The sequence below is a fragment of the Acanthopagrus latus genome, chromosome 6 (genome assembly GCF_904848185.1).
Source record: "Acanthopagrus latus isolate v.2019 chromosome 6, fAcaLat1.1, whole genome shotgun sequence".
Classification (NCBI taxonomy): Eukaryota; Metazoa; Chordata; class Actinopteri; order Spariformes; family Sparidae; genus Acanthopagrus; species Acanthopagrus latus.
Window position 1 is genome coordinate 21,965,669 of NC_051044.1, and position 6,959 is coordinate 21,972,627.

The 6,959-nt window shown below is 43.1% G+C and overlaps 1 long non-coding RNA gene across 1 annotated transcript; it reads left to right on the top strand.

The window, feature by feature from the left end:
* The first annotated feature begins 1,043 nt into the window (after positions 1-1,043).
* Positions 1,044-5,111, top strand: LOC119021726. The gene is made up of 3 exons (XR_005075725.1): positions 1,044-1,331; positions 1,989-2,242; positions 4,981-5,111. It is a non-coding gene; the product is annotated as an uncharacterized LOC119021726 (long non-coding RNA).
* Positions 5,112-6,959: the final 1,848 nt, after the last annotated feature.

The following is a 6,959-nucleotide window of genomic DNA, read 5'->3' on the forward strand; positions in this document are numbered from 1 at the left end:
CCGATTCAGATTTGCTGGCATGTTAAGCTAAGGGGATGGAAAACAGTGATGACACCCTACCTTTGAACTGGTCGTAAACTCATAAAATAATTTGTTTCAGATCCACAATAATTTATGTTCCACAAGACCGTACGGGTCCACCGATCAAACAGATCAAGAAGGGTTTTTCGTCAAGTTAATCCGAGTTGGGAACATTGTCCTGTGAAATCCATCACTCACTGTTTGTCTGTCAGACAGAAACACAACTTCATACGACAGGGGACATATTTTCTGTTTCTTCCTGTCTGGTGTTGTTGGGTGTGTTAGTTTCCTTTATGTTGCTGCTAAATAAATGACAGCGTCCCCTCCTTCTGCTGTTCAGTTGTCACCCCAGGACAACCCCTGGAGTACTGCGGGTGCTGCTTGCTTGGAAGGCAAATTTGCTCTCATCAGACAGAGCGCAGGGAGATGACGATAAACAACACGTTTTGAACAATTGTGAAAGGTTTTATAGTCAGCTGAGACCAGGTTGATATGAGGCTTTAGTAGTAGGACAGTATAACCCTTTTACCATTGTATAATGCCCAGTAAGTAACTTTCAAATTATTGTAACTAGTAACACGTAATACATTGCATTTTAGAAGTGACTTGTCCAATGTTGCTTAAAGGTGCCCTACGTACAGGAAGTTGGTAGATTGTTGTGTCTCACTTGTTGGTGCCCAGCTCACCCGCAGGCCCAAAGTGAAAGTGTTTGACAACCTGGAAATGAGACTCAACATTCAACTCTTTCTTCAGTGTTGCTTTTTGCACCTTTGAAAGGTGAAAACAAATCATAACCCACACACATACACGGAGGAGGCAGAATGTAGGAGAGTCATGTGTGATGTGCAACCCCCGTGGTGCCATGGTAACCAAGAAGTAAAGAGGTAAGTGAGTGAGTTTTGAACAGGAACAAGGTGAAAGGTTCTTCTCTGTGCTTACCACTGTAATACCTGTCTCAGAGCACATTTATTTTAAACTGTTTGCTTGGCAGGGCTGTGCACTCACAACGTGATTATTTTTCTCTTAATTCTCTCCGCTGGCTTAAAACCCCAGCCTCCATACGCTACCTGTGGCTAAAAGAATCAAGTGTTTAAAGAGCACATTCCACTTTGTGTCTATGACCTTGGGCCGTTCAATGTAGAACTGGCAATAAAACAACAAAGATTCATTCATGCAACCAAGAGCCAAACGATAGAGCTACGATAATGTGCTGGCAGTGAATGGGACATCAGCTTTGCAAACTGGCAGGCCGACTTTTCACACAATACAATGAGTCCTGTTTAGACCGTGAAACAAACCTCCTCTGACAGGTGAAAGAGAGAGTGCAGACACACCATGAAATGTATATCTTCTATAGATGCCACGAGCTGCAGACTCTGCACAAGCGCAGGCTGCGTTTTGAGGGAAGCGCGGCAGGATTTCCTGTGTAATGAAAGCACCAGTCTGTGGGGAGTCTGACTGCTGAAGTCGGCTGGACTGACATTTGTATTATTAATCCTAAAAGGACAGGAATGCCCGTCCTATTTCACCGTGGCTCGCATTTATTGTGCTTTGGCTGTTGTGGAGCCATTTTCAAAGGGGCTCAGTATTTTTCCTGGCAGCACAGATTAGAAATCACTTATGCTTCTGAAGTTTCACGTTGCCAAAGGGGTGTAAAAACACGTCCTGCAGTAGCTGGCATTCTGTCCTGCAAGTGTTGCATACATACAGAGAAGAAGCTTGTGTGCATAATTGAAACCTCTGTCCACATTTCTTAGTCTGTTACTTATTTATTTTCTTTGGCCTCAATCAAACAAGTAGTGATTCAAAATGTGTGCGAGATAACTTCATTTTTAGAATGTGTTTCTTTGACACAGTTGGATCCTGATTTATAACTTCTCAGGTGACAAAGACAACAAGGACTCAACAGTATCGTCTGTTTCAGTGCGGCAGCGTCCATTTTTGATTTTTTTTTTTCTTCTTTGTAGCCCGAGGCCACTGGGACGTGAACAGCGCTGTCTCTCACTACATGGGATCCTGTGTCCTCTCCACCTTCTCAATAATTCAATGGAAAGAGGAGACGTCAGCTCTGGTATAATTACCGTGTGAGGGTGACAAGCTCCTCTGTCAAGGGCAAGAGCTTTACAGTAGTAAAGGGAGCGAAGAGACACAGAAAAACAGCGTGTGCCGTGACACTGTCGGTGACAAAAGCTTCAGCTACCGGGAGCTGATGAAACTACAGGTAAATTGGAGGTAATGCGGAGAAAACTGTATTGTGACAACATTCATTAGCTGTTTTTGTGTTTTAGTAAGAACTCAACTCGGTGTCTTATTATTGCAGAGCAGCCCCAAAATGAGCACGAGCGGCACCATACTGCAGTTACACTGGAAAAAAAACAATCATTAGACACAGGTGCAACATATAAACTATATGCCCTAATGTGTGTCTTGGGTTTTAGTGTTGTTCTTCAAGTTCTCAGTGGTCAAGAGGCAATGCGATCCATCACTGTTAGGCAAGGAGGTGTGTGTGGGATCTGATTTCAGCTCAGGGCCCAGCTGAGATGACAGACCCTGTTAACATAACACCAGCCAAACCCCAAACTTCCTGCTCAGAGAAACCCTCGGCATAAGCAGACCTGCCAAGATATGACTAAAACTGTTACTGTCACCGAGACCTAAAACCTGGCATGGGCAAAGTCTTGGCATGAAGCTCCTGGGTTTAAAATGAGCTAGACAAAGTAGGCAGTCATTAGAAGTGGATGTTTTGACACACTGTCTCCCACAGGAGCCCAGGAAAAGGGTCTGGACCAAATTGTATCAAGTCTCGCAGGGTAGGAGTGTCCCATTCATCCTGATGTGAAATTATGAGCTGATCCGAGACCGGCACTGATGATGAAACTCTTCCAATGTTTCTGAAACTGCGCAGAATGGTCTAAGGATCTGAGGGCAAACCATGGATTACTTTCTTATTTATTTCTCAAAACATTTGGGAAATTTTTTTATTGCTTAAATATCCAACACTCAGCCTCTGCCTTCTGAAAACATAATAAATATTTTAAATAAATATAAAATCTACTCCAGTATCATTAATTAAACAAGACTCTACAGCCATGCCAGTGGCTCTGTGAGGCTGCGCTGAGACACAGAGGTGCTTTTGAGCTAATTGCTAACATGCCCAGAATGACAACGCTTACCATGCTGAGGTTTATTTGGTAAAAATTGTTGACCTTCACCATTTTAGCGTACATGTTGTAGCATGCTAACATTTGCTAATTAGCACTAAACACAAAGCGTCGCTGAGGCTGATGGGATTGTTTTGCGGGGATACTTGAAGTGCCTTGAAAGTGCATACTTTCTATTGGCCAGCAGGGGGGCGGCGCCACTGTTTTTAAAAAAAAAAAAAATCTCTGCACCCGAACATGACAACCGCTGTAATGCCAAAATCAAACCAGTGTGTGTGTTACAGCGAGTTTACACGTGGTCTTGTAGCACTGGACAAACTAAAACTTTAGCTTTGGACTTTGTTGATACAGCTGTGATTGATGATGTCAGGGTTAGGGTTAGAAGTGTCTGAAGTCTGAAGTCTGAAGTGGGACCTGATTGGCCCACGTGAGTCAACCAATCTGTTAAAGATGGTCTCTCTTTAAAAAATTTGAGGGGAAGTTTGGGGGTCATACATGTGTCATCTGGGCACCGTGGATGTCTGTTGTTCAGACTTAAAATTCAGATCCCACCTGGCTGAGTTTTTTTTAAATATTTCACGAAAAATCATAATTTTATCTATGATCTCTGATTCACGCTATCTCACATCATGTATTAGTGTAAGGATTTCAGCAGACGCTCAGCGAACATCAAGCCATGCTGCTGCGGGCATGTGGAGGAGAATAGCTTTGTGATCATTTCGAAGCCATATGTTACAATATTGTTTCAAGCCCACACGCTGAGCAGGAGGATTCCGGTGTAAAGCGAGCTAAACTCTTTAAGGACGTCTACAAAAGCAGCTATGAGTTGTTCATCTAGGAAACAACAAAGAGCTCCCGTGTCTCGACTTCTCTTTCTCCTTCCCTCCCCAATTGTCCTCCAAATCACAGGCCCGTGGCGTGTAAAGAGAAAATGCCAATATCAGAGGAGAGTCACAACACAAGTCGCTGTAATTTTGATCAGAATGAAATGTGTCGCTTTTTATCAAAAGGCTGGTGTTTGGTGGTCTCCCTGCCATGCACACCCCAAGGCGCGCACATCTGAGGCCCGGCAAAGAAAGGCCACATTAAGTATGTGATGGCAGCGGCAACGACACAAAGAGGCTGATTGTAACTAATTGGGTTCCCTATGCCTCACCTAGATTGTAATTATGAATCGGCACTTCAAAAAAATGCCTGCTTCATATGGCCAGGTACCTTCTTTTAAGCTTCCTTTAACAGGTGGACAGGGGGAGTGGAAGGCAGGTCCGCTAACTAGCTTAGCATAAAGTAGCCTGCTGTCAGCATGCCTGACACAGCGCACGGCGCCGCACGAAATTAATAGCGTTATGTTTAAAGCCTGACGCCTGATGAGGTGTGCTTTCTGGCACAGCATGCTTCTAATGATGTTGTTATATCAAAAGTCTTTTCCGCTTTTGATTGCAATTATGTACATCGTAAAACTTTTACTGCTAATTGACAGAAAAGCGTCTCGGTACGGCAAACTCCTGTTCCCTCCCGCAGTCACACAGCCTACTCTTTGATTATGAAGATCTTGGGTGTTCTTAAATTTACACACATGTTTTTAACACTTAATGAGGTCACAAATCTGCTGTAGTTTCATGGCGGCCCTGCTCCCCTGCCACAGTCAAAATGAGAGGAATCAGTCTTCGTGGCTTGGAACTCGTTCGCTTTGGTGCAAACTGTTCATTTTGAGGTTTTGCGAGCATCTTAAAATGATTCACGAGCAATTGCAAATTATGATCGTGCCCGTCTTCTTTTTTCCTCCCCACTATGACAGATTGCAGCCCAGAGGAAAGATATTCAGCAGCCGGGGAACTCGAGCGAAGACAGGTGATTCACTTCTAATGGATGTTAATGCTGTGGACACGACTGAGGATATTCCCGGTGGTGTTCACTTACAGCTAATTGATAATTGAGGTCTATGAAAAGATGCACATTAAATCATGGCCAATGAGCCTGCCTATAAGGTTGCAGCAATTTAAAGAACAAGTCTCCAGAGTCTCTTAAGGTTTCCCACAACTGAAATGCACTCTAGATGAATAATTAAAGCGAAAATATTCTTTACTCATATTTCCTTACTTAAGACGTTGCTATATCAAACATGCAGCATATGCATGATGTTGAAATTCACCAACACTTTCACCTCCGCCAACTCCAGGTTGCTCGATTCTCTAATGACTTCCTTGATGCCTCCTTATGTTACTGTTAGATCAGTGCCTCTCCTAATGAGCCCATGTGTGGGGATGTGCTTCTGTTATTTACTTAAGCGTAATGTTTTGTCCTGTCTAACATTAACAATCTGCGATACCTTGCACGTAAGTGACTGTATGTTCTGCTGCTCTTTGCCGCCCACTGATACCATATCATAGATATTCATGAAGGCTTTTCAATTTCCCACATTCATTTTCTCTTTCCAGGTGCAAAGGAAGTTGTTGTTCATGTAAGTCATATATGTATCTTAATCTGGCCACTAAATCAGATATATCAACTGGCTTATCCATTCCTGTATCACTTTTGATGTGTGTTTGTCTGTGTGATCAGTGGCTAACTTCCATCAAGCTTTAAGGTGCAGGTATCCTTACGAACAAGTTTGCACAGCTGATCTGGGGACCTGTAACCTTTGAAAACCTTTGCAATGGCTCCACGTGACTCTCCTGACTTTGTTCAAATGAGTAATGCGCTCATGATATACATGTTCTTCACAAGTGTGTGTTAACTTTTCACCATGACTGTACCTCACACATTTGGTCATTCATGAAGGAAGACATAATTGTTTAAGTAAGGTTGCAAGTCACCCTACCATGAGGTTCATACTTAAATATACTATAACAGCTTTTTAACAGGTTATGAAACAATTTAATGCTGTTGTCCTACACAAGTAATTGTAAAGACTGGGAAACTCTGAGTACTTAATAGAGTTATGTTCAGTGCCTGTCATCAGGTATAATCAACTCATATAATTAGAACTATTTTTTTCACCCACTGTAGAGCCTCCCAGTCTTGGGCCTACCTTTAGAATACAAACATTGCCCAAACTGACACATGCATACTACTATTTACACTAAACAACAGACCCAGTAAATGGTTCACACAAATGTCTCCGTGTTACAACAGTATGTTGAGTCGGTACCTGATTAATGATAGGAAACACCAAATAAATGCGCACAAAGAGGAAGAAAAACGATGATCTTGAAGGCAGTTTACCCAAACAATTCAAGCGTCTTGAGACAAACAGAAGAGAAAACTTTGGTATTTGACTTCTAGTGTGCTTTTGCTCCAAACAGGTATTTCAAGAACTTTTTATCTGTTCAGATCTGTCCGGCCCTTGTGCACAGATGGCGTGGTTCCATAACAGTCTGAGGATCCTGAGAGCTGAAATGGGATTGGAGCGACTGTGCAAACAGATCAGACAGGTTTAGCCGGATGATATCCTGTAACCATTCTACCTAGCAGCCAGCCATCCTGTTGTTAGCCAATTAATGGCTCATTACCTGTTTAGGCAGCGCTAGCTGTGCCACCTCAGGTTACAAGGCCACCAAACCTGCACTTCACCCGCTGACTCAAATCTGATTAGTTGCACCTAACTGGCACGGCTCAGATGTTTCCCGGATTGAGTTTCGTGAAATACTGGTGAGGGACAAACACCGATCAGCTTCGGGGTTGTTTGTTTTTAGAGCTCATTACTGTCCACTGATATTTCATCTTCTTATCGGGGATGGCTGGAAACACAAGCTAGTGTCAGTGCACAAGGCTGTG